Genomic DNA, 26010 nt, shown 5'->3' with positions numbered 1-26010 from the left:
ACCATATTTTTCCGATTATCAAAGCAGCAACTAACGTTGCCTTATTAACAAGATAGAGAGGCACTGTAGGTGGGGTCTTCAGAGAGAGGGCTTAGAGTGAGAGTGAGTGAACGGTTTTTCAATCCAAACGCATCCACGCTAGAAGCTTAGTTTGATGTTAGTCGCCATATTGTATTGCTCATAAAACCAATCTGAAATAGATCTGAAACCATATTTTTCGGATTATCAAAGCAGGAACTAACGTTGCCTTATTAACAAGATAGAGAGGCACTGCAGGTGAGGTCTTCAGAAAGAGGGCTTCACGTGAGAGTGAGTGAACGGTTTTTCAATCCAAACGCATCCACGCTAGAAACTTAGTTTGATGTTAGTCGCCATATTGTAATGCCCATAAAACCAATCTGAAATAGATCTGAAACCATATTTTTCGGATTATCAAAGCAGGAACCAACATTGCCTTATTAACAAGATAGAGAGGCACTGTAGGTGGGGTCTTCAGAGAGAGGCCTTCACGTGAAAGTGAGTGAACGGTTTTTCAATCCAAACGCATCCACGCTAGAAACTTAGTTTGATGTTAGTCGCCATATTGTAATGCCCATAAAACCAATCTGAATTAGATCTGAAACCATACTTTTCGGATTATCAAAGCACGAACCAACATTGCCTTATTAGCAAGATAGAGAGGCACTGCAGGTGGGGTCTTCAGAGAGAGGGCTTCACGTGAGAGTGAGTGAACGGTTTTTCAATCCAAACGCATCCACGCTAGAAACTTAGTTTGATGTTAGTCGCCATATTGTAATGCCCATAAAACCAACCTGAAATAGATCTGAAACCATATTTTTCGGATTATGAAAGCAGGAACCAACATTGCCTTATTAACAAGACAGAGAGGCACTGCAGGTGGGGTCTTCAGAGAGAGGGCTTCACGTGAGATTGAGTGAACGGTTTTTCAATCCAAACGCATCCACGCTAGAAACTTAGTTTGATGTTAGTCGCCATATTGTAATGCCCATAAAACCAATCTGAATTAGATCTGAAACCATACTTTTCGGATTATCAAAGCACGAACCAACATTGCCTTATTAGCAAGATAGAGAGGCACTGCAGGTGGGGTCTTCAGAGAGAGGGCTTCACGTGAGAGTGAGTGAACGGTTTTTCAATCCAAACGCATCCACGCTAGAAACTTAGTTTGATGTTAGTCGCCATATTGTAATGCCCATAAAACCAACCTGAAATAGATCTGAAACCAAATTTTTTCGGATTATGAAAGCAGGAACCAACATTGCCTTATTAGCAAGATAGAGAGGAACTGCAGGTGAGGTCTTCAGAAAGAGGGCTTCACGTGAGAGTGAGTGAACGGTTTTTCAATCCAAACGCATCCACGCTAGAAACTTAGTTTGATGTTAGTCGCCATATTGTAATGCCCATAAAACCAATCTGAAATAGATCTGAAACCATAATTTTCGGATTATGAAAGCAGGAACCAACATTCCCTTATTAACAAGATAGAGAGGCACTGCAGGTGGGGTCTTCAGAGAGAGGGCTTCACGTGAGAGTAAGTGAACGGGTTTTTAATCCAAACGCATCCACGCTAGAAGCTTAGTTTGATGTTAGTCGCCATATTGTATTGCTCATAAAACCAATCTGAAATAGATCTGAAACCATATTTTTCGGATTATCAAAGCAGGAACTAACGTTGCCTTATTAACAAGATAGAGAGGATCTGCAGGTGAGGTCTTCAGAGAGAGGGCTTAGAGTGAGAGTGAGTGAACGGTTTTTCAATCCAAACGCATCCACGCTAGAAGCTTAGTTTGATGTTAGTCGCCATATTGTATTGCTCATAAAACCAATCTGAAATAGATCTGAAACCATATTTTTCGGATTATGAAAGCAGGAACTAACGTTGCCTTATTAACAAGATAGAGAGGAACTGCAGGTGGGGTCTTCAGAGAGAGGGCTTCACGTGAGAGTAAGTGAACGGTTTTTCAATCCAAACGCATCCACGCTAGAAGCTTAGTTTGATGTTAGTCGCCATATTGTATTGCTCATAAAACCAATCTGAAATAGATCTGAAACCATATTTTTCGGATTATGAAAGCAGGAACTAACGTTGCCTTATTAACAAGATAGAGAGGAACTGCAGGTGAGGTCTTCAGAGAGAGGGCTTCACGTGAGAGTGAGTGAACGGTTTTTCAATCCAAACGCATCCACGCTAGAAGCTTAGTTTGATGTTAGTCGCCATATTGTAATGCCCATAAAACCAATCTGAAATAGATCTGAAACCATAATTTTCGGATTATCAAAGCAGGAACCAACATTGCCTTATGAACAAGATAGAGAGGCTCTGCAGGTGGGGTCTTCAGAGAGAGGGCTTCACGTGAGAGTGAGTGAACGGTTTTTCAATCCAAACGCATCCACGCTAGAAACTTAGTTTGATGTTAGTCGCCATATTATAATGCCCATAAAACCAATCTGAAATAGATCTGAAACCATATTTTTCGGATTATCAAAGCAGGAACCAACATTGCCTTATTAACAAGAGAGAGAGACACTGCAGGTGGGGTCTTCAGAGAGAGGGCTTCACGTGAGAGTGAGTGAACGGTTTTTCAATCCAAACGCATCCACGCTAGAAACTTAGTTTGATGTTAGTCGCCATATTGTAATGCCCATAAAACCAATCTGAAACCATACTTTTCGGATTATCAAAGCAGGAACCAACATTGCCTTATTAACAAGAGGGAGAGGCACTGCAGGTGGGGTCTTCAGAGAGAGGGCTTCACGTGGGAGTGAGTGAACTGTTTTTCAATCCAAACGCATCCACGCTAGAAACTTAGTTTGATGTTAGTCGCCATATTGTAATGCCCATAAAACCAATCTGAAATAGATCTGAAACCATACTTTTCGGATTATCAAAGCAGGAACCAACATTGCCTTATTAACAAGATAGAGAGGCACTGCAGGTGGGGTCTTCAGAGAGAGGGCTTCACGTGAGAGTGAGTGAACGGTTTTTCAATCCAAACGCATCCACGCTAGAAACTTAGTTTGATGTTAGTCGCCATTTTGTAATGCCCATAAAACCAACCTGAAATAGATCTGAAACCATATTTTTCGGATTATCAAAGCAGGAACCAACATTGCCTTATTAACAAGAGAGAGAGGCACTGCCGGTGGGGTCTTCAGAGAGAGGGCTTCACGTGAGAGTGAGTGAACGGTTTTTCAATCCAAACGCATCCACGCTAGAAGCTTAGTTTGATGTTAGTCGCCATATTGTATTGCTCATAAAACCAATCTGAAATAGATCTGAAACCATATTGTTCGGATTATCAAAGCAGGAACTAACGTTGCCTTATTAACAAGATAGAGAGGAACTGCAGGTGAGGTTTTCAGAGAGAGGCTTCACGTGAGTGTAAGTGAACGGTTTTTCAATCCAAACGCATCCACGCTAGAAGCTTAGTTTGATGTTAGTCGCCATATTGTATTGCTCATAAAACCAATCTGAAATAGATCTGAAACCATATTTTTCGGATTATGAAAGCAGGAACTAACGTTGCCTTATTAACAAGATAGAGAGGCACTGCAGGTGGGGTCTTCAGAGAGAGGGCTTCACGTGAGAGTAAGTGAACGGTTTTTCAATCCAAACGCATCCACGCTAGAAGCTTAGTTTGATGTTAGTCGCCATATTGTATTGCTCATAAAACCAATCTGAAATAGATCTGAAACCATATTTTTTCGGATTATGAAAGCAGGAACTAACGTTGCCTTATTAACAAGATAGAGAGGCACTGCAGGTGGGGTCTTCAGAGAGAGGGCTTCACGTGAGAGTAAGTGAACGGTTTTTCAATCCAAACGCATCCACGCTAGAAGCTTAGTTTGATGTTAGTCGCCATATTGTATTGCTCATAAAACCAATCTGAAATAGATCTGAAACCATATTTTTCGGATTATGAAAGCAGGAACTAACGTTGCCTTATTAACAAGATAGAGAGGCACTGCAGGTGAGGTCTTCAGAGAGAGGGCTTCACGTGAGAGTGAGTGAACGGTTTTTCAATCCAAACGCATCCACGCTAGAAGCTTAGTTTGATGTTAGTCGCCATATTGTATTGCTCATAAAACCAATCTAAAATTGATCTGCAACCATATTTTTCGGATTATCAAAGCAGGAACTAACGTTGCCTTATTAACAAGATAGAGAGGCACTGCAGGTGAGGTCTTCAGAAAGAGGGCTTCACGTGAGAGTGAGTGAACGGTTTTTCAATCCAAACGCATCCACGCTAGAAACTTAGTTTGATGTTAGTCGCCATATTGTAATGCCCATAAAACCAATCTGAAATAGATCTGAAACCATATTTTTCGGATTATCAAAGCAGGAACCAACATTGCCTTATTAACAAGATAGAGAGGCACTGCAGGTGGGGTCTTCAGAGAGAGGGCTTCACGTGAGAGTGAGTGAACGGTTTTTCAATCCAAACGCCTCCACCCTAGAAACTTAGTTTGATGTTAGTCGCCATATTGTAATGCCCATAAAACCAAACTGAAACCATATTTTTCGGATTATCAAAGCAGGAACCAACATTGCCTTATTAACAAGATAGAGAGGCACTGCAGGTGGGGTCTTCAGAGAGAGGGCTTCACGTGAGAGTGAGTGAACGGTTTTTCAATCCAAACGCATCCACGCTAGAAACTTAGTTTGATGTTAGTCGCCATATTGTGATGCCCATAAAACCAATCTGAAATAGATCTGAAACCATACTTTTCGGATTATCAAAGCAGGAACCAACATTGCCTTATTAACAAGATAGAGAGGCACTGCAGGTGGGGTCTTCAGAGAGAGGGCTTCACGTGAGAGTGAGTGAACGGTTTTTCAATCCAAACGCATCCACGCTAGAAACTTAGTTTGATGTTAGTCGCCATATTGTAATGCCCATAAAACCAACCTGAAATAGATCTGAAACCATATTTTTCGGATTATCAAAGCAGGAACCAACATTGCCTTATTAACAAGATAGAGAGGCACTGCAGGTGGGGTCTTCAGAGAGAGGGCTTCACGTGAGAGTAAGTGAACGGTTTTTCAATCCAAACGCATCCACGCTAGAAGCTTAGTTTGATGTTAGTCGCCATATTGTATTGCTCATAAAACCAATCTAAAATTGATCTGAAACCATATTTTTCGGATTATGAAAGCAGGAACTAACGTTGCCTTATTAACAAGATAGAGAGGCACTGCAGGTGGGGTCTTCAGAGAGAGGGCTTCACGTGAGAGTAGGTGAACGGTTTTTCAATCCAAACGCATCCACGCTAGAAGCTTAGTTTGATGTTAGTCGCCATATTGTATTGCTCATAAAACCAATCTGAAATAGATCTGAAACCATATTTTTCGGATTATGAAAGCAGGAACTAACGTTGCCTTATTAACAAGATAGAGAGGCACTGCAGGTGGGGTCTTCAGAGAGAGGGCTTCACGTGAGAGTAAGTGAACGGTTTTTCAATCCAAACGCATCCACGCTAGAAGCTTAGTTTGATGTTAGTCGCCATATTGTATTGCTCATAAAACCAATCTGAAATAGATCTGAAACCATATTTTTCGGATTATGAAAGCAGGAACTAACGTTGCCTTATTAACAAGATAGAGAGGAACTGCAGGTGAGGTCTTCAGAGAGAGGCCTTCACGTGAGAGTGAGTGAACGGTTTTTCAATCCAAACGCATCCACGCTAGAAGCTTAGTTTGATGTTAGTCGCCATATTGTAATGCCCATAAAACCAATCTGAAATAGATCTGAAACCATAATTTTCGGATTATCAAAGCAGGAACCAACATTGCCTTATGAACAAGATAGAGAGGCTCTGCAGGTGGGGTCTTCAGAGAGAGGGCTTCACGTGAGAGTGAGTGAACGGTTTTTCAATCCAAACGCATCCACGCTAGAAACTTAGTTTGATGTTAGTCGCCATATTATAATGCCCATAAAACCAATCTGAAATAGATCTGAAACCATATTTTTCGGATTATCAAAGCAGGAACCAACATTGCCTTATTAACAAGAGAGAGAGGCACTGCAGGTGGGGTCTTCAGAGAGAGGGCTTCACGTGAGAGTGAGTGAACGGTTTTTCAATCCAAACGCATCCACGCTAGAAGCTTAGTTTGATGTTAGTCGCCATATTGTATTGCTCATAAAACCAATCTGAAATAGATCTGAAACCATATTGTTCGGATTATCAAAGCAGGAACTAACGTTGCCTTATTAACAAGATAGAGAGGCACTGCAGGTGAGGTCTTCAGAGAGAGGGCTTCACGCACTGATCTCTATGTCTATTTGCTGGATCGCGTTTGACCAGCTCCTCCTATGGACCGGAATGCGGTCACTGGCGGCCATCTTTAGGTAGAGTTATATCATCTCTAGCCATCATAGTACTAATATGGCGGACAGCACAATGGCGGCAGGCTGCCATAAAAATAGCCGTGGGCAACGTTACTAAAACACTCAGTTGGGAAACTCCCATAGAGACAGCGCTAAAAATATGGCCCCAATCTGTCTCCGAGCACCGAGCTAATGACGAACACAACGCCACCATTTCTCCCGCAGCGGCCGCTCGAGAAACTGCACGTGACTTCTATTTTTGGCTTTGACAGGGGTGGACCCCGCCTCCCCGGCGGACGCGCCGCGTTGAACTACTGAAGTTAAAATGCACCTAGGTCGGGACGCGCTACCTGAAAGGCCCGCTGAGGCATGGTTTTATAAAAACAATATTAATTGTTCCGCAAACCCTTGCGAACTAAAGATGATAAAAACATCACGCGCCCATCATTTGGTACTAAACTCCAATAAATTTCATACAAAAATAGTATTTTCCGTTTGTTTTTACGCAAAAAACAGGCTTTCAAAGAGCTCGAGGTGACCATAGTACAGACAAACGAAAAAGAGTGGCGCTGTTGTTGCATTTAGCTCGGTCTCGGTGGACGCCAGCGGCCCAGGTTTCGACGGCGAGTTTCCCAACTGAGTGTTTTAGTAACGATGGCCGTGGGTCTAGTACAATGTAACTTTACTTTAGTACACAGGTAACGTTTGTATACAGAGCCGTGGTGCCGTGGGTGATTTTTTGTGCTTGATTGAAGTTGTTCGACGAAGCAGATTCTTGAAACCCGTCGTGAACGGTAGCCTCATCTTTGAGGACCCGGAGGAAGTTCTACGAAAGCGCAACACCGGGGTAAAGCAGCGCAGCTCGCATCGAAAGCAGACGCCGTACCGGGAATGGGAACCTCCAGTGGAACCTCCGCGGTTCGACGTCGTTGATCGGTGGTCGTGTGATTTCGTTGGTGGTGAAGTCTTGCGATCCCGAACGCTTGGATACGGGTCAAGAGACGCCCTGCATGTGCTCGCGATCATTTGGGGAATTCTCGCGAGTGTACGTATTTACCGGGGTCTCTCCACAAACTAGTGTGCCGATGTGCCCGTGAGTGATTGATATATTTGCCTGTGACGTTCTGAATAAAATGCATTTAAACGAAGTGAATTGATGTCTCTTCCCGATCAATACTGGTCAAAGCCAGAGGTCCAGAGCGTCCTCCGCTCGACCGAGAGAGCGCACACAGGGCGTCGTCAGTGTCGTGCGAAATCAGCTGTGTGTCAGCTGGTGTCGTGTGCAATTAGTTGGCCAATCGTAATCGTGCATTGCAAAACGCGGGAACTTCCGAGCAGTGTATTAGCTGGTGTCGTGTGCAACCAGCTGTCATCGTACAAATGAAAACGCGGGAATTGCCCTCGGAGCGCGGTCGACTATGCCGTCATGTTGTGCGGCGCACTGCTCCAATCGCCCCGACCGCGAAAAAGCGAGAACTTACCATCGGTAAGTATTCAGTGTTTTGTGGCTATCCTGGCGCGCAGCGATATTTCTGTAAATATATATATATATATAATAATGACTTTATTTACCATACAAGTATGGTGGGAGCTGAGGAAAAAAGCTGTGCAAGCAGCTTGACTGGTCCTCAGCCCCCCACAGGTACACAGCACTGGGGAAGTCATACACAAGAATTTATATAATACAAAATACTTAACAAAAAATTAACGAAACAAAAACAAAAGCAAAAATCTACTAGCTAATTAACAGCAGTAAGGATTGTTTAATTAGAAAGAAAATAATCCTTAAGCGCACACATATTGGAAGATTCGACATCAAAATTAGAGCCCATAAGAGTGTTCAGTAATGTTGGCAAATATATTTATTTGTTCCCAAGGTTTCCACGAAGTCACCCCGCGACCCTTCAGCTGTGGGTGGAAAACGTCGGCAGGTTGAACTGGGAGCCTTCAGAGACAAGCGTGGTCTGCTCTGACCACTTTGAAGAACAATGCTTCGATAGGACGGGGAAAATTGTGCGCCTAAGGGAAGGTGCAATACCCACCATCTTCAACCAGCCTACAGACCTCGTCAAGGTAATATAGTACCCCTGCTTCTAAAAATATAATCTTTAAATCCCAAAACGTTAATGTCAAGTACTTGTTTTGCTACGGTTGTTAAATAATGTTTGTTTTTTTACTTTGATTCATTACTAGTAACAACACTCATTATTAAAACATATATATTTATTTTATTTTTATTATTCTTTTTTTTTGGGGGGGGGGAGCAGAGGCGTCTATATCAACGAGACATGACTATGACGCTAAACCAAGCCATGTATACAGAGGCTATGGCAACACTCAAGTACTTCTAGCACAGCCAAAAGCGAAACATAAATTGAACAGCTTGGTAAGTGTGCAGTAGCTTAAAGCCACATACATACAACGTGACCATAGAGAGTAAAAAAACTATATATATCAGTAAGACACGAGATAAGGACAAGTTTGAATAATGACTATTGAAAATTTGTGAGTGCAGATGATATGAATGAATTAATCTGTGTCGCATTGGAGAGGAGTGACTGTGTGCTGACAAGACTTTTCTATGAAGTCTAGGTTAGCGAGCTCTGAAAAAAGCCTGTTTCACTCTGCGACTGTGGGTTGAAAGAAGCTACTCGCAGACCAGGGGCGTAGCCAATGGGCTTCACCCCCCCCCCCCTCCCCAAAATCCAGCTGACCCTATAATATATCCATGCATTTTGACACCCCCTCCCCCTCTCCACACCCCAAGTCATGGACATCCCAGCCGCCGCCACCCCGCCCTCCCCCCCAAAAAAGAAAAAAAAAATTTCCTGGCTATGCCACTGTCTCAGACATATCTTTTGCCAATGTCCACACTATTCATGCAATTGATTAGCAGGTAACACAATTTTAGTCTGTCCCTGGTACAACTTCATGATGGATGACCACCTGTCATATTGCCGCGCGCCAAGTAGGCAGCGCGGCCGTAGCCTAACGGTTATCGCGCTTGCCTCCCACGCGAAGGGCCAGGGTTCGATTCCTGGCCGCGGCTATGCATTTTTGTTAACACTGTAATGTGATGTTCTGGTGAAATCGAGAACCGTCTAGCTGATTCGAGGTCAGAATTTTCTACGCGTCGAACCTTCTACGTCGAATGCTCCAGAAGCCATTGTGTGTACAAAAGCGATTCCGCAGGCAAGCCGGAGTCAGTTTCGCTCCAGCGTTCGACTGTGCTGCTACGCCGACTTCGACGCCCGCGACGCTCTGTTATTATCTTTGTTCTCCCTTTATTTTTTTGGCACAAGTTCGCCACATTAAACGTTTATTTCTTCCCGTTTATTTCCTTTTATTTTGGTCACCACCCGTGACATTTTGGTGGAGGTGCGGGGTAGCGCATGCCCGTGCAGCGTTCCCCTCCCAGGGCCCGCAGTGCAAGCCCGATTCCGAGCCCGGTGAGAACACACTCGACGCGGAACCTGAAACTCGGACCAGTCGCCGCACCCAAGGTCTACACCCGGAATACGGACTTCTGCCACCCAGGACCAAGCAGCCGACGAAGCCGACGATGGACGGCCAGCAGTCACAGACCCCGGCCGCTCCTGCCTTCATGTACCTGCCAGTCGCACCCCGGACTCCGACGCCATTCCACGGGGACGCCCACGAAGACGTCGAGGACTGGCTTCAACAGTACGAGCGGGTGGCCCAGCACAACCGATGGACGGACGACCAGCGCCTGCAGAACCTTTACTTCGCGCTCGAAGGAACGGCCAGGCACTGGTTCGAGAATCGGGAGACATCATTGATCTCGTGGACCGCCTGCAAGAATGAATTGAGGCGAACTTTCACAAACCAGTATCGACGGGAGAGGGCCGAGGACCTTCTCCGAATGAGAACCCAGGGCGCAAACGAGACCATCACCAGTTTCGTCGAGGATGTCCTGCGCCTGGTCACTCGCGCCGACCCTCAAGCCACCGACGAAAAGAAGTTGCGAATCCTGATGCGAGGCGTACGAGATGACATTTTCGGAGGCCTCGTCCGCAACCCGCCGACCACCGTCGAAACGTTTGTAACAGAGGCGACCAACATTGAACGGGCCCTGCAAGCACGAGCCGCTCACTTCCACCGAGCTCCTGCCGTCGCTGCACCCACGCCGTCAAGCTGCGCCCTCAGCACCTATATTCCGGGGATCCGAGAAATAGTCCGGGACATCGTCCGTGAAGAACTGAAGAAGCTGATACCTGCCGCCGAACACCCAGCTTCACTCTCGATCGCCGAGATTGTTCCAGAAGAGGTCCAGCAAGCGCTCCAGCCAGACGTTCTCGCCGACGCCGCACCGAAACCACCAGCTGTGACCTATGCCGCCGTTGTTCGTCGTCCGCAGCCTCCTATTGCTCGGCAGTACCCAGCTGCACCCCAACGAGAAGTCTCTTCGCCGCAGTACGCGCCGCGCCAAGAGCAGCGTGGACTTCGAAAGACCGACGTGTGGCGCACGGATGACGGACGCCCGGTGTGCTTCCACTGCGGGGAGGCTGACCACGTTTACCGGAGGTGCCCCTACCGCCAGCTCGGCCTGCGAGGATTCGCTCCAAACGACCGTCGACCTCGTTTTGGAGAACGACCAAGGGACATCGAAGAATACCTCCGTCGCCCTCCGTCACCAGCGCCCACCGCACCACGAGGTTCCCGTTCTCCATCCCCCCGACGTTCCGCGTCGCCTTTCCGTCGGTCGCGCCGTGACAGCCTGTCCCCCCTATCCCGTCGGGAAAACTAAGTGCGGCAACGCCTGGAGGTGCCGTTGCCGAAGACGACCCGAGTAAAGAGCCTCCAAGAACGCCGGAGCGCTCCCACTCTCCCGACGTCACGCATCGCTACGACGCCCCTGCAACGGTGTCCAACAATTTAAACGTCGTCATCGACGGCCACGACGCATCGGCACTCGTGGACACCGGAGCAGACTACTCAGTCCTGAGTGGGAGGCTCTCCCGCCGCCTTCGAAAAGTCATGACGCCGTGGGAAGGACCCCAAATACGAACCGCCGGAGGACATCTCATCACACCAGTCGGGAGATGCACTGCCCGCGTCGAGATCCACGGTGAGACGTGCCCTGTCAAGTTCGTCGTTCTGCATGACTGTTCGAGGGACGTTATCCTCGGAATGGACTTTCTCTGCGAGTATGGCGCCGTCATCGACCTCGGAACAAACCGGCTGACGCTACGAAAACCTGCTCCACCAGCGGAGGAACCCCAAGCGACGCCACCCACGGTCCGAGTCCTCGCAAACCACGTAAACCTACCACCGCGGTCGAGTGTTTTCGTACTTGTCGGGATCGATGAAGCTTCCTCTGGCGAAGTTCTTCTCGAGGGAAGCCTCCAATTGCTCCTGGGAAAAGGCATAGGCGTCGCAAGGGGAGTAGCTGAACTTCAGGATGGGCGGACTGTGGCCCTCGTGACGAACTTCCGAAACGAAACGCAACACCTCACGAAAGGTGCAGCCGTGGGCCACGTCGAGAAACTCCGAAACCCCGCCGAAATCACCGCGATTACTGACGAATCCTCGTCGCCCCAGCAAGACAGTACGTCGCCAGCGCAGCTCGACATTGACCCTAAGCTTCCGGACCCTAAACGGCGTCAGCTGGTTAACCTCCTCGCCGAATACCGCGACTGCTTTGCGACGTCGTCGAAGGTGCGCCAGACCGCGGTTGCCAAGCACCGCATCGTTACCGAGGACGACGCGCGCCCTGTGCATCGATCGCCGTACAGAGTCTCCGCTAAGGAAAGGGAGGTGATCCATCAGCAAGTTCAGGAGATGCTGAATGACGACATCGTCCAAGCTTCAAGCAGTCCATGGGCCTCTCCAGTCGTGCTGGTTAAGAAGAAGGACGGAACGCTTAGGTTCTGCGTGGACTACCGGCAGCTGAACGCGGTGACGAAGAAAGACGTCTACCCACTTCCCCGCATCGACGACACGTTAGACCGGCTGCGCCACTCTCGATACTTCTCATCGATGGACCTGAAGAGTGGCTACTGGCAGGTCGAAGTCGACGCACGGGACCGAGAAAAGACGGCTTTCGTCACGCCGGATGGGCTGTACGAGTTCAAGGTGATGCCTTTCGGACTATGCACGGCGCCAGCAACTTTCCAGCGTGTCATGGACACCGTACTGGCAGGACTGAAGTGGCAGAGTTGTCTCGTCTACCTTGACGACGTCGTAGTATTTTCAGCTGACTTCGACGAACACTTGAGACGACTCCGAGCTGTTCTTCAAGCCATTCAGACCGCCGGACTCACACTCAAGCCGTCAAAGTGCCGGTTCGCCTATGACGAACTGAAGTTCCTTGGCCACGTGGTTAGTAACGAAGGCGTCCGCCCAGACCCCGAGAAGACTCGCGCCGTCGCGGCATTTCCAGCGCCGACAGATAAGAAGGCCGTGCGAAGATTCCTTGGACTTTGTGCCTATTATCGACGCTTCGTTCGGGATTTCGCAAAGATTTCCGCACCACTTACGAATCTCACGAAGGACGCCGAGAAGTTCGAATGGGCCGAGGAGCAACAGCAGGCATTCGACGAACTGAAACGACGACTCCAGACTCCTCCTGTGCTTGGACATTTCGACCAGGATGCGGAAACAGAAATTCACACGGACGCAAGTGTTGTATTCTCACTTCTTCTTTCATTGCCACTTCTTTGCCACATCTATAATTCTCGGCCACTAGATGCCACTTCGTCTTTCTCTCTTTCTCGAGCTGGGTCCTTGCGCCCTGAATAAACATCAATGGCCTGATGACGGTGGTTCAGTCACGACGTCCCTGCCGTTGTCCCTCGCTGGGACACGACATCCTTTTGGCGACGAGGATGCTTGACGGTCCCTGCTAGCCTCCAAGTTCGTCGGGGGACTGAGCGTCCTCGCCTACCTTGGTCCGCCGATCTGCGATCCTGCCGCAGCTCAATTCTGGACTCAGCGCAGTTAGGCCTTACCGCAGCGTTCGGACATAGGCCTCGCTCCGAGAACGTTGACGCAGCCTCCTGATAGATCGCACCAGGACGTCAGATTGCCGCAAGCTGATCCGCTCTTACCCGAAGATGGCTTTTTCAAACATCGCGCCACCAAAGCCATTTCTGGATGCGCCTGGACGACCTTTGGTACCTTGGGACGAATGGTTCAAGCGGTTCCAGCGCTACATGGATGCAGCTGGTGCTGCCGAGTTTTCTGCCGTTCGCCGTCAATCCATCCTCATCCACAACTTGGGTGATGAAGGTCAACGTATCTATGATGCCGTAATAGAGGAAGAAGAAGAAGGTTGCGGCGAGCGGACGCATGCTCATCAAGGCTCCGCGAAAAACCGATGTTTCGTGCTGAAATTCTTGATTTCCGAGCGAGAAGAAGTCTTGGATAGACAGCGTTAGTGACCCAGTTCACGTGGATACCTTCCTCAAGCTGGTGAGCGGAATATTTTGATTTTAGAGGCATTTTGTTTTGAACCCACGAGGAACCTCGCTAAGCCTCGTTGGGCCTTGCTCGACTAGGGCGATGAGCCGAGTTCGCTCGGTGCGGCCGCCCTACTGGCCCTAACCAGCTAAGCGTCACCACGTGGAACCGCCGCGGCGGCGGTGGAAAACGCAAGATGGAAGTAATATCGACGGAAGCTCTCGTGCTCAGCCCCAGGACCGGATACGATCCGGACAAGGTGGCTTTTGACTCCATAAATCCAGCGGCGCGGCCCCTTTATACGGATGGAATTCAGAAAACCGCCTCGGAGGAGCAAGTAGGCACGCTACCCGGCAATAGCTGGGTACAAGTTCTGCATAGAAAGAAGACCCAGAAGAAAGAAGTCCATGACCAGCGGAAGGAAGACCGAGGACCTACCGGTAGAGCAACGGAGGTCAAGAAGAAAGAGACGAAGAGACCGTTTCGGCTTCCCAGCCTCAAGGAATTCAAGCACAAGATCATTGTGAAGCCACGGAAGACGGCGGTCGACTTGAAAAGCTGCCGGGACCAGATCGGCGAAGCGGTGCAGAACTCGCTCCCGAGGTGTCTTGCGGAGAATTCAATCGTCCGGTTGCTAGAAGAGCAAAACACCATTATGATCTGCACGGACATATGGGACGAAGCCGAAGCGTTGGCGAAGCTTAGAAGTTTGATATTCCCGTCCGGACAACTCGACGTTGAGGCCTACCACGTCTCCCCGAGGGAAGAGGCATGCCGTGGCGTCATTCATGGGGTTCGGCCGGAGCTGTCCAATGCACAGATCAGAGAGAAAATCAGGGCCCCAGGACACGAAATACTCGACGCTAGGAGGCTCGGAAGGTCCAAATCGGCGCTCATCACTTTCGCCGGGACCAAAGTTCCGTTCACGGTCACTTTCAACTGGCTGGAAACGCCCTGCTTTCTATACAAGAAGACAAAGGCAGCCTGCCTTAACTGCGGAGAGGCCGGCCATCGGACGGATGTGTGCAGCAAACCGACGGGTTACGCGTGTGCGATGTGCGGGGCCCCGCAAGCGATGGAGGGACACCCATGTGTCCCGAAGTGCGCACTGTGCGGAGGGGCGCACAAAACATACGACAGTCACTGTCCTGAGAAGTTTTTCAAGGAGAAGAGACAAATTGAGAGAACCGGACGGAGCCGCTCGAGGCACCGCAACGGAGAACAGCAGGTGCGCTGGCTGTCGAAGGAGCGGAGTGGCTCAAGGCCGCGTGCTCGCTCTCGCAGCAGATCAGCAAGCTGCAAGAGAAACTCGTCACGCCCGGCGCCTCTTTCCGAAAAGAAAAGGAAGAGGAAAAGTCGTAAAGGCGGGAAGAAGCAAAATTGGAATCAAAGATCTATGTCGCGGGACGGGAAGAACTTGGACCTGGGGGACCAGGAGAAATGGCCCGAGCTGCAGAAAAATGATAACCATATCAATGTGACCAAGAATAACCCGCCACCGAGGTCAAGCGGGAGTAGCCAGCATACACAAGTCCTCAGGCAGGATGCCCCGAGTAAAGGAGTGGAAGATGTGGAAATGAAGAGCATTTGCTCTGGGACCCCCGGGATCACTACGGACCAATTTCGAGAAATCGTGGAGGCTGCGGTGAAACAGGCGGTGCAGTCTGCCACGCAGCTCTTAATGGAACAAATCACGCAGCTTTCCAACAAAGTGGTAGCGTTGGAGCGAAACCGGGAGTCCATGCTCAAGCAACTTGGGTCAAGCGGGAAAAAATCGACATTCTTGGAACGAAAAAGAAGTTCCCTGCTCCAGGAGCTAGGGGCGAAGAGAAGATCGCCGACTGATGCACGACGTGAAGTGGAATCAGTAGAAGACACGAATAACCATGTGTCGTCTAAAACAATCATATCTGAAAATATGGCAATGGAACTGCAGGGGGATAGGTCGGAAGCAGGCCAGTCTCAGCCTTCGGTTGTCGCTTGAAACCGATCCCCCTGCGGTAATACTTCTGCAGGAACCTGGAAAGAAGCCCGTAAAGATTAAGGACTACCGGACGGTCGGCGGAACCCAATACTTCTCGACCCTCGTCCACAGGACATTCGCGGCCACGGAGAGGCACCTGGACGGGGGCGGAGTGGAGTGTGGGTATGTGGTGATCGTCCCGGTGAAGAAGGGGGACCGGGGTGTCCACATAGTGAATCTGTACGGGAACCCCAAGCTTCACAAGGTTGACTACAGAACTCTCCTGAAAAACGCGGTGAGGGCGGCCGGCAAGGAACCTCTCGTCATCGCGGGGGACTTTAATGCCCCGCACCCGGGATGGGGTTACAAATACGTCACGCCGAAAGGACGCAAACTTTTCGAAGGAATCAACCAGGAACGCCTCACGCTCCTCACGGAACCTGACCAGCCTACCAGGACGGGGACTAGCACGTGCAGAGATACGTGCCCGGACCTCACGCTGGTGAAGAACGTGGGGAGCGCCGACTGGAAGAACCTGGCAGAACAACTTGGAAGCGACCACTGTATCCTTGAAACGACACTAAGAGAGGCAGGATACAAGAGAAAAACTGGAACCGCAAAGATCACGGACTGGGACAAATGGAGGAAGAAAAGAGAAAAGACAGAAGTGCACCTGGCGGACATTGAGGAGTGGGCTGCGGACGTGACCACGAGCCTGCGCCCTTTTGTCACGGAGGTTGAGCTTTCGGAGAAGACCCCGGCTGTGGATGCAAGACTCCTCCACCTTTGGGAGGCCCGGCGTGGTCTGACCAAGAGGTGGAAACGTCAGCGACACAACAAGAAGATTCGTACTAAGATCCAAGAACTAACTAAGGACGCGGAGGACCATGCGGTCGATCTCGCTAGGAACAACTGGTATGGGATTTGTGACTCTATACGCGGCAGCCTCGGTACGGCACGGTCCTGGCGTCTCCTTAGGGCACTCATAGATCCAACTAAGACTAAGTCGGTTACGGACAGTAGAATAGCTGAACTCATATACGAGTTACCCAACGATACAGAGCAAATCATGGACCAACTCGCGCGCAGATATTTGTGTCTTGAACGCGCGGAGGAAACTCTAGAATATCTAGGACGCGAAAACTCCGAACTGGATAGGCCGGTATCGGTGGCAGAATTCGAGTACGAGCTCGGGGCCATGAAAAAGGGCACCGCGCCGGGGCCCGACACCATCACGGCAAAACTCCTTTATAACTTGGAAGAAGGCGAACTCGGGAAGCTAGTTAATCATTTTAACGAGCACTACTGGGCTAGGGGGGTGACGCCAGCTTGCTGGAAAACCGCTGACATTCGCTTTATTCCCAAGCCCAAAAAGAACTTAAATCTAGAAAATCTTAGACCCATCTCACTTACCTCATGCGTGGGTAAAGCTTTTGAGAGGGTACTAAACACTAGGCTCATGAGGTACTTGGAGAAGGAAAATCTCATGCCCCATACTCAATTTGGGTTTAGACCTCGTACCTCAACACAGGACATCCTCCTGTGGATATACAAAGATCTTTTGGAGAACCCTTCCAGGGGACAAACACGGTGTATTCTCGCTCTTGATTTAAAGGGGGCTTTTGATAACGTTTCGCATGCCAGCGTACTCAGAGGCCTGAACGAGATCCACTGCGGACAGAGAACGTTCGAATACGTACGGAGTTTCTTAACGGACAGGAAGGCTACTCTAACCTTAGGGAGCATGAAATCCAATAGCTTCGAGCTCGGCTCAAAGGGGACGCCTCAAGGGGCTGTTTTATCTCCGCTTCTTTTCAATCTGACTCTGCGGGGTTTGCCGGAGGCGCTGGGGGTGGTTCCCGGTGTGGAACACGCCATCTACGCCGACGACATTACCCTGTGGTGTCGGGAGGGAAACGACGCGGAGATTGAAGAAAGACTACAGGCGGCTGCCAAAATTGTAGAAGACTACGCTGAGGAGTGCGGTCTAAAGTGTGCACCGGAGAAGTCCGAATTACTTGTCTTGAGGAACCCTTATGAACGTGTGTCGGAACAGATTGAGGTTTGGGTGAGCGGGAAACGGGTCTCTAAACCCACGGAGATTCGTATCCTCGGCCAGCTCATTCGACAAGGCAGGGGCAACAAGTCGACTATCGATAAACTTGACACCATGACCACCCAGGTCTGTGGCATGCTTCGAAGGATAAGAAATCGTAGGAGGGGCATAAAAGAGAAAGAAGCAATGCAACTCGTTCAGGCCTTTATTATCTCCAGAATCACTTACGCCACACCGTACTTGGTCTTGAGTAAAGCGGAACGGCAAAAAATTGATGTTTTGATAAGAAGAGCTTACAAAAGTGCGCTAGGGCTTCCCGAGAGGACAGCGACCGACAAATTACTAAAGTTAGGGGTCCACAACACGATAGATGAGCTTCACGAAGCACATCTCGTGGCTCAGCTAAAGAGGTTGGGGTCCACGAAGAACGGGGCGTGGCTCATGGACAAACTCGGGATGGCGGTTCCGGGAGGAACGCATACGGGTACTGTCCCCGACCACGAGCTGTCAGCAGAAATACGGAAGAAAATAGTGGTGAGTCGTATCCCGAGGAATATGCAACCAGAAAAGGACGACGGCAGAAGAAAGGCCAGATCTGAGGCCCTGTCTAAGACATGGGATCACAGAGAGGGAACGCTATATGTTGACTGTGGCGGCCCAGTAAACGGAGTTGCCACAATCGCAGTGGCTAACGCCCAGGGTCGGGTGTTAAGATTAGCTTCGGTCAGAGTAGAGTCGGCTGGGCAGGCTGAGGAAGCGGCGATTGCGTTGGCGGTTGTTTGCAACCCCAGGGCGACTGTCATCTCTGACTCCCAGAAAGCATGTGGAAATTTCGCTCGCGGGATGGTGTGCGCAGTCGCTGATAGAATACTACGTAAGACGGAAGTGCAGGGGGTGCATCTGATCTGGTCCCCTGGCCACGTGGGGAACACTGGGAATGAGGCAGCAAATGCTGCGGCCCGAGGCTGTATTCTCCGGGACTCGTCCCAGTCGGGTGGTCAAGTGGACACGGACCTCTCGTTTAACGAGGCACTCAAAATGAAGAAACTCGACAGGCGCGTATTCCCGAGCCCGTGCGGGGGGCTTGGAAAGGAAGAAGAATGGACTTGGAGAAGGCTCCAGACGGGCACTCTTGTGACCCCCGCCAAGTTGCACCAGTGGTACCCCGACCGGTACACTACGGGAGCCTGCCCCTTCTGTGGTGACCCCTGGGCGGACGTGCATCACATTACTTGGAAGTGTAAGAAGATCCCTGGACTGGCTCCACTGATGGAGCCTTCTACTCAAGAGTGGGAAGCGGGGCTGCAGAGTGAAGTCATCGATGTGCAAAAGCTGCTGGTGACCCGCGCGCTGCATGCCCAAACCGCAATTGGAGCCCTGGAATGAGGGCATACACTCACTCTCTATCTCTTTAACTCCCCCTTCCCTTCCCAATCTTTCCTGTTACGTCCAGTAAAGTTTTCAACAACAACAATGCCGTAATAGTGAGTCGTCTTCCACCACCCGCTACCGCTACGCTTCCGCCAGCAACGGGGCCAGCTGTAAACGCGGCTGGAGAAGCTACGACGTCAAGTCAGTCTGTCATTGTGGAAAGTCCCTCTCATGATTGCTACGTAAAAACGGTCGCAGCCTTAGCCAACCATTTCTCTGCAACCACGAGCGCCATTGTAGAGCGATATCGGTTTCGCCGCCGCTATCAACAAGCCAACGAGTCGCTCGCAGAGTATATCGCGGCTTTACGTCAATTAGCGACCACATGCGATTTTGGAACCCGGGTTGACGAAGACCTTCGCGAGCAGCTCATAGCGGGAATATCTTCGACTTCCCTTCGTGAACGACTGCTCTACGACAAAGCCTTAACGTTCGAGCGCGCCGTCGACGTCGCTCTTCACCTAGAGAAGGTCGCACAAGAAGCAAGCGCGTTGCGATCACAGCCATATGCCGACGAGCCTTCAATAGCATGCGAGGTCAATGCAGAACGTCGTAGACCCTCCCATCGACAGCAGCGAGGTAACAAAGGATGTTCTTCCTCGCGCCAGGTGTCATGGCGTCCGCCTACGTCGGAACGACCGACTACCTCCCATGCACCACAACACGACCAGCCTCTGCCTCGTCGAGCCTCAAATCGAAGTCTCTCCCGGACGTCCACTCATGACCAATCAGGATCAGTACCACGTAATAACCGGGAGTTGGTCCAGTACAAGAGGCTCACATCCGGGCCTTGGGCACCTAGATCGCATCAGGAGACCTTGCCAGAATGCCGAAACTGTGGTTTGCACAAATGTCTAACCGCCGCAGCCTGCCCAGCGAAAAATGCCACGTGCTATGGGTGCGGTAAGCGCGGACATTACGCGCGAGTCTGCAGGAGCTCCAACCGTCGACAGAACTCCGTTCATATCCAAGAGATATTTTCCGACGACGACGAAGACGATTATGGAGTTGTGATGAACGTTACTCCTGGTGGTCGTCGATCGGCCATTTACATAGACGTCATCGTCTTCCATCATGCTGTCAACTTTCTCGTGGACACCGGATCGTCCGTTTCCATCGTTTCGGATGCGGTTTTCAAGAGCCTCAAAGAGAAAAGGACCATCGAGCTTTTCTCACCACCAACGGCTCTCCTGAACTATTCACACGAGAAAATAACAGTCCTGGGAGCATTTTACGCAGATGTCTCCTACCAGGAAAAAACGGCGTTTATATTATTTTATGTTACAAACATTGGCACGTCTCTCTTGGGTCTTGATGCTATACAAGCCCTAGACCTTCGCATCCTAGGGACAGCGTTGCGCTGTCTTCACACTCAGGTCAAAGGCCTAGATTCCTCATCGGGGCAAGATTCATTGACCAACGAAGTACCGGATGGTGCCGGGGTAGCGCACAGCCCTCCAGAAAAATTCCAGCAACGGCCGTCGTCGTGGGAGGATCGTCTACGTGCTGCTGTAGGGGAACCAAGTTCCGCATCACGGCTGTCTCCGAAGAGTGGTCCTCCTCATATCGGAGATCGACAAGTTGCTGCTGGAATAGCGACACCTAAAACACCTACAGTGGGACGCCTTCCGAAATCACTGAGTGCTGGCTACAAGCATCTTTTTGTTTCCGAGCTTGGTCACGCCAAAGGCTATGTACACAAGGTAAAAGTCCGTCTCTCTGTTACACCAGTACAATGCAAATTGCGACGTCTTCCGTTTACGGTTCGCAAGCAAGTTTCAGACGAGCTTAAGCGCCTTGATTGAACGTATTGACGCGTCTGAATGGGTGTCGCCAATCGTCGTAGTCCAGAAGAAGGATGGAAAAATTAGGATGTGTGTAGATCTCAGGGAGCCAAACAAGGCAGTCGTTATTGACAGCTTCCCTCTACCACACACAGAGGAACTGCTTAATTCCCTGGTTGGTGCAACCCACTTCTCAAAACTAGATCTGGCTTCTGCATACCATCAGGTAGAACTACACCCAGATAGCAGAGACCTGACAGCCTTTGTAACACATGAAGGGCTGTTCCGATTTAAGAGAGTATGTTTTGGCCTGGCCTCTGCTCCTGCCACATTCCAACAAATGATGTCTAGAATCTTACATGGCTGTGAAGGTGTGCTATTCTACATAGACGACATCATTGTCTTTGGCAGATCCAGCGAGGAGCATCTTGCTAACCTCCGAGCCGTTCTTCAGCGCATCTCCAGTGCGGGGCTACGCTTGAATGACAAGTGCGTCTTTGATGTCAGAGAACTCTCTTTCTTGGGTCACCAAGTTAGCAGCCAGGGAATCGCTCCTCTCAAACAAAAAGTGGACACCATCAACCAGACACCAGTGCCAACGGACATTAGCCAGCTCAGGTCATTCCTGGGACTGGTGGAATACTATTCCAGATTTATTCCCAGACTTGCGACCGAAGTGGAACCACTTCGCCGGTTCCTGCGCAAAGACGTTCCATTCATTTGGGACCCAGAGGCCAACGAAAGTTTTAAACGGTTGAAATTTCTCTTGTCGTCCAGTCAAGTGCTTCAAATGTTCGACCCCGCCCTGCCGATAATCGTCGCAACAGATGCGTCCGCATATGGGCTTGGGGCTGTCCTCCAGCAACGAGCGGGGAAACAAGTCCATACTATTGCTTTTGCCTCTCGTACGCTCACTCCAACAGAACGAAAGTATTCTGTTGGGGAAAAAGAAGCCCTGGCATGTCTCTGGGCATGTGAGCGATGGCATAACTACCTATGGGGTCGCCACTTTACATTACGTACCGACCACCAGGCACTGATTGCCCTTCTGTCAACACGCGGTACAGGACATTGTCCGCTGCGCATCACGCGATGGTCCTCACGTCTGCTGATGTACCACTTCACGGTTGAGTATCAGCGAGGATCTGACAACCGTGTGGCGGATGCTCTGTCACGCTTGCCAGTAGCTGACACGGAAGGTGGGACATCATTTGAAGAGGAGATCGTGTCGTTCGTCACTCCTTGCGTGACAAAAGAACAGCTGCAGAAAGCCACGACAGATGACGTCATCCTAAGTCAAGTGATGGATTATGTAGTTTCATCCTGGCCGTCGCAGAAGTTTTTGTCCAACGACATTGTTCCTTTTTTTCATGTTCGTGACGAACTCTCAGTTGTAGATGACATGCTGATGAGAGGGGAAAATGTTGTAATTCCTACGACACTGAGAAATACACTGATTGAGGTTGCTCACGAAGGCCATCCAGGAATCGTCAGGACCAAGAGTCGGCTCCGAGACCTCTACTGGTGGCCTGCCATGGATCGTCAAACCGAAAGTGTGATCAGAAGCTGCCCGGTGTGCCAAGCGACAGACAAGCCTGCCAAAGCTTCACCAACACCCTTGCAGCCAGTTCCACTTCCGGAGCGGCCATGGGCCAAAGTCGCCATCGACATTGTCGGTCCATTTGAACGAGCAGAGCCAGCATGCCGGTATGCCATCACTCTTGTTGATTATTTTTCTAAATGGCCAGAAGTTCAGTTTTGCCACGACGTGACAACCTCTCGAGTGATGACATTTCTGTCATCAGTCTTCGCTCGGGAAGGTTATCCAGGTTGTCTCGTGTCAGACAACGGGCCACAGTTCACGTCCTTACAGTTTAACGACTTCCTAAAAGACCGAGGCATAAACCACGTCTACTCGTCGGTGTACTATCCGCAAGCCAATGGGCTCGTCGAAAGGTTCAATCGAGTACTGAAGAGCTTCATTCAGCTCGCTACCGCTGAAAAGCGTCGGTTACAAGAAGCAGTCACCGACTACCTAGGGGTGTACCGGTGTACCCCACATGCCGCAACAGGCCTGTCGCCAGCGCTCCTTCTCCACGGAAGGAAACCGAAGACGCGTCTCCATATCCTGGGTCTGTCACCTCGGGAATTTCTTCGCAACCCAGTAAAGGAGATGAAACGTCTACGAGAACGGGTGTGCCATCGGCAACAGTCAAGCAAGAAATACATTGACCAGCGACGAGGAGCCAAACGACCGACATTTGTTGTTGGTCAATTCGTTCGCTACCGGCTTCCAAAGAAAACGCGCTACGATAAATCCAAGTTCAGCGAGCCGTTGAAAATAGTGGAACGAGTTGGACGTTGGACATTCCGCCTAGAGGACGGAAGGGTCTGGAACGCATCCAAGTTGACCGCTGCCCTTCCACCCGAGAAACAGCCGACGCCCTTAAACACGTTTCAGCATCGGCCATCAGGAGGCCTGACAGTTCACTGGGTTCCTGAATCGCCACCTGTCGCGTATGACAGTCAGGTTCCTGCCCAGTGTACGCCATCAGGCGTTGTTGCACGGGATCCACCGGTTCAGCCTAACGGTGATCAGGACACTTCCGATCGAAGATCCACCGGTAACAGGACTGTGCAGGGGAACATAGGTGCAACGGCTGCATCTAACACCGCCGCAACAGCGCCAGCAAACGAGACTGTTAGACGCTCTAGACGTGAGCGGCTGAAACCTGTGAGGTTTGGAGATGCTGTGTGAATGTTAGGCATGTTAATGTTTTGTATCACTGTGTGCGATTATGTATTGCTATTGGTCACTCGCGTATCCAATAGATTCTTAGAACCGGGCCCGGAATTTATTTTTGATAGTATGATTTACAAATGCCTAATGTTTAAAACGTTTCGTATCTTTTGTGTGTGTAAATTTTTGTACAAAGCTTGTAATTACTCCGTGTATATTATTATGTACAAACCGTGCTGATTCCTATTGTGGTTATTGTACATTTATTTATTCTTGTCTATCGTACTTTGTATATTGCATTGAGTCCTATGTAATTTGTGTTGCATTTGTTTTGTGTCCTTTCCTCTTTCTCTTTCTCTTCTTTTCTTAACGGGGGGGAAAATGTTGTATTCTCACTTCTTCTTTCATTGCCACTTCTTTGCCACATCTATAATTCTCGGCCACTAGATGCCACTTCGTCTTTCTCTCTTTCTCGAGCTGGGTCCTTGCGCCCTGAATAAACATCATTGGCCTGATGACGGTGGTTCAGTCACGACGTCCCTGCCGTTGTCCCTCGCTGGGACACGACAGCAAGTAACGCGGGACTGGGCGCAGTACTAGTCCAAGTGCAAGAAGGCATCGAGCGAGTCATCGCCTACGCAAGTCGGACATTGTCCAAGGCCGAAAAAAATTACTCCACGACTGAGAAAGAATGCCTTGCGGTCGTCTGGGCAATAACGAAGTTTCGTCCGTACTTGTACGGGAGCCCGTTCCGTGTAGTCACGGACCACCACTCGCTCTGCTGGCTTGCGAACCTGAATGACCCGTCAGGACGCCTCGCTCGATGGAGTCTTCGACTACAAGAGTTCAACATGACAGTGGTCTATAAGTCAGGCCGCAAGCACAGCGACGCCGACTGCCTGTCCAGAGCCCCCGTCGAAACCCCTTCCGGCTGCAGCGACGACAATGACGACAAGTGCTTCCTAGGAGCAGTGAACACCGACGATATGGCACGACGTCAACGGGACGATCCTGAGCTGCGCGCATTAATCGAGCACCTGGAAGGGGGCAGGAGTACCGTGCCACGTGTCTTCTCACGAGTACTGCCGACCTTCGCCATCCGACAAGGTGTACTCTACAAAGAGAACTTCGGCGACAACAACACACCGTGGTTGCTGGTCATCCCGAGTGACCTTCGAGAGGAGATCTTCCAAGCCTGCCACGACGACTCGACATCCGGACACCTTGGTTACAGCCGGACACTGGCCCGTATTCGTGAAAAGTATTACTGGCCGAAGCTCCCCAAGACCGTCCACCTATACACACGATCATGCCACGAGTGTCAGCGACGCAAGAAACCGCCGACGAGGCCGGCCGGACTTCTGCAGCCCATTTCTCCTCCAACTACACCCTTCCAGCAGATCGGAATGGATCTACTTGGTCCTTTTCCGCCTTCGACGTCGGGGAACCGCGGGATCATCGTCGCCACAGATTATCTCACGCGGTACGCCGAAACGAAAGCTCTTCCTTCAGGGACTGCTGTGGAAGTCGCCAAGTTTTTCATCGAGTCCATCGTCCTCCGGCACGGCGCACCCGAAGTTCTGATTACAGATCGCGGATCTTCGTTCATGGCCCAGCTGACGCAAGAGATCCTTCGTCTCAGTGGCACCGGCCATCGTCGAACCACTGCATACCACCCGCAGACCAACGGGCTGACCGAGCGACTCAACAAGACAATCGCCGATATGATCTATATGTACGTCGACGTAGAGCACAAGACGTGGGACGAGGTGTTGCCCTACGTCACGTTTGCCTACAATACGGCGGTTCAGGAGACCACTGGATTCACCCCTTTCCAGCTGGTACAAGGTCGGAAGGTAATGACCATGCTGGACGCAATGCTGCCCCATGAGCCATCTGACAATGAGAGCGACGACGCCCAGGCGGTTGCTCAACGTGCCGAAGAAGTCCGCCAGCTCGCCCGACTCATGATTCAAGACCAGCAACGCGTCGACGCGGGCCGCTACAACCTTCGTCGCAGGGACGTTCACTTCCAGCCCGGAGACAGGGTGTGGGTGTGGACGCCCATCCGTCGCCGCGGCCTCAGTGAGAAACTGCTGAAACGGTACTTTGGACCATACAAGGTACTTCGTCGCCTCGGCGAGCTGAACTACCAGGTGATGCCCGACGGAACAAGAACATCATCACATCGCCCACCACAACCTGAAGTCGTCCACGTCGTGCGCCTGAAGCCGTACTACGCTCGATAGGACTGTGAATCTTAT

This window comes from Ixodes scapularis, unplaced genomic scaffold (genome assembly GCF_016920785.2).
Source record: "Ixodes scapularis isolate PalLabHiFi unplaced genomic scaffold, ASM1692078v2 PGA_scaffold5__190_contigs__length_132052651, whole genome shotgun sequence".
NCBI classification, from domain to species: Eukaryota; Metazoa; Arthropoda; class Arachnida; order Ixodida; family Ixodidae; genus Ixodes; species Ixodes scapularis.
The sequence above is the reverse complement of the archived record's forward strand: the minus strand, read 5'-3'. Positions refer to the sequence as shown.